The sequence below is a fragment of the Mandrillus leucophaeus genome, unplaced genomic scaffold (assembly GCF_000951045.1).
Source record: "Mandrillus leucophaeus isolate KB7577 unplaced genomic scaffold, Mleu.le_1.0 Scaffold892, whole genome shotgun sequence".
In the NCBI taxonomy this organism is placed as follows: Eukaryota; Metazoa; Chordata; class Mammalia; order Primates; family Cercopithecidae; genus Mandrillus; species Mandrillus leucophaeus.
The window spans coordinates 358445-361135 of NW_012109719.1; the positions used below are offsets into that span (position 1 = coordinate 358445).

A 2691-nucleotide genomic window follows, 5' to 3' on the forward strand; every position below is an offset into this window, starting at 1 on the left:
GTGTAACCTGTAAGAATATTTTTATGTGTCTTAAATTATTTCCTATTTGAAAGTTTTGAGTACCTTGAATAATTTATTGTATTCGTATTTTTAAAGAAAAAAATCTTATGCCACCAACTTGATTGAATAAACAAGTAAAAGCCATTCCCAAAAGTAAGGTTGACTTGTTAAGATTAACATAAAATAATGTGAGAATTCCGAGAAATATAATCTTTAAATATTGGCAGCTGGGGTGAACTCTTAAAACTAACTAGGTTTTATCTGTTTGACTAGAGCAATGACATAATAAGATGGTTAATCATCACTGGACTTGTTTTCAAAAAGCCAACTATTTTAAGAGGAATAAAGGGTGGACTTGTTGCAGTTGCTGTAGGATTCTAAGTCCAGGTAAGAACCATTGAGATTCTCTAATTTTAACGTATATTTTATGTAAGAAATTTTCACTAATTTCATGGAAAAAGATTTTGATGGTCTTGATAAATATTACAAATGTTATGCTCTGTGTCTCCCACATGCTTACATTCTGAGTTCTCAAAACATAGTAAATACTCCTTCTGGGAGTAGAAGAGCCTCAGATTTTTATACTGGTAAAAATAAAGTAGAGAAAATAATACCTTTATATATTTAAATATAAAGTTTCAAATCTTGGTCTTATTAATTTCTCAACAAATAAAAATCAAGTCACAAAAATGAAGCTCTAGTTACCTTCTTAAAATATGCTACAGGATAATTATTTTTATCAACTACATTGACTGATCACACTAGACTCCTTATTTCTTTGATGTCTTCTTAGCTGGATGAAGGCGGCCAAGGGTGGGAGTAGAGGGAAGAGTGAACTGGCAAACATAAAAAAAATAGGTGTCTCAAAGTCACATAACCACCTCAACTTCCTTATTTCAACTTAAGTTTGATACAGGGTGAAGGGAAATACATTTTCTAGATAATTTATCTCCAATTAAATAAGCAAAAAGTGTTCTCAGCACAGTTTTTGGCATGAACTAAGGCCTCGATAAGTATTAATTCCCTTCTCCAATTCAGAAAAGTGTCTGCCTTGGTAAGACAATTGTTTTTATTGTGAAAGTAAGGTGGAGATGGGGGATGTCTCCCCTATAAAAGGTCTAAGAAATTAGCAAATGCTGTTTTTCCTTTTTGCTCCTCAGTTGCATAGGTACATGGTAGAAATTGGGTCACTTTGCCTAAACTAGTTTTCTATAACTCATTAAGTATTAAAAGCTTGACACAGATAAGTAGAGGCTGATAAGATTCTGCCCTGCACCCTACTCCTATCAGATTTGGAAGAACTGAATTATTCAGGAAAGACATGCAATACTAAATCCAAATGCCTATGGCTCTATCTATCTTATAAACAAACGGTGCCCTCAAAATTCATTTATGTAAATCATTTGAAGTTTAAGACAAAAAAATATGTTCAGAGAAACATATGTTAAATGTCAAGGTGAATTAGAAAGTGTGGCATTTAGTCAAGCCTAAATTAGTATTCCAACTTTCTAGTTACTTTGTAGTCACTTATTTAACATTTTGGTGATGAGAGGAACAAAGTGTCCACCTTTTTTTTCTCCATATTTTATCTGAAGATCTAGGAGAGAGATGTGGAATAGTTGTCTGGGAAAGTAGGGGAAATACAAAGAAAAGTAATGACTTTAGGTATATTCTCCACTGGCACAGCAGGGTGAGAGATAATATCAACAGGAGGTAAGTATGAAAATATTGAAGAGGTACAATTTGGATCAGCATTACAACCAAGAGATGGAAAAGGACATTCAGGATTGAAAGAAACATACAGGAGGGCAGAAAGCTTTCTTCTTGGGACTGTAGTTTGATGTGTCTGCAGGTGCTATGGGTATTTTGAGAATGGTTCTAAAATCACGGGCTTGGTTTAGGTTGTGAAGACCCTCAAATAGAAACTATGAATTTTATTTTGTGTGGTTAAAGGGATCTTTGAAAGATTCTTAGGATAAATACATAGGATAGAAAGAAAGGTGGGAGACAGGACAAACAGAAGTTAATCAATTGAAATAAACCAGGTTTGGAGTGGTGGGACAATAGCCTTCAAGACTTCAAGAATATTTGTTAGTAGAGAGAAAATAAAAGCCTAAAACTAAGGGAAGAGTATCCACCTTGCAAGTCATACAAAGATATTTGCTATTACATAATTTTTTTAAAAAAAAGGATTTCCTAATATTTAAATTATGAAGAAAGAAATAGAAACAGATATTCATGGAAAAAGTGGGGTGAAATTTATCAAAGGACAGCTTACTACCTTGAGACTACCCAGTCATTGACTTTTTCCTCACTCACTGAACCCAGAAACCCGACCCAGGTACAGGCATGCATAAAACACACACACACACAAAATGTAATAATTGGAGTTCACTTAGAGGTACACATATATGGGTTTCTGTATTCAACCATATGTTTATATATACTCACATATACATAAGTGATAATATCCTATTTATTGCTTCCACATTTATGCACTATCCCTTAAATATGTATTATAATATTTATATTATTCAGAATCAATAAGCCCTTGTTGAATAAATTAGTGAATGAAATATGGAGTCGAGCCGCATTATTCACAAATTCTATGTAAGAAAATTTATCTACTCACTAAAATTCCTTTGTGACATCAAAATCAATACTGCTGGGCTTTCATGGGCATTCACATGC

General features: G+C 33.3%; 1 protein-coding gene across 1 annotated transcript in view; it reads left to right on the top strand.

Moving 5' to 3' along the window:
• The first annotated feature begins 360 nt into the window (after positions 1-360).
• SLCO1B1 (solute carrier organic anion transporter family, member 1B1) overlaps positions 361-2691 on the top strand; it is a 116265-nt gene continuing 113934 nt past the window's right edge. Inside the window, exon 1 of the mRNA XM_011969465.1 lies at positions 361-387. The gene's annotated coding sequence lies outside the window, so the exon portion shown is untranslated. The remainder of the gene's footprint in view (positions 388-2691) is intronic.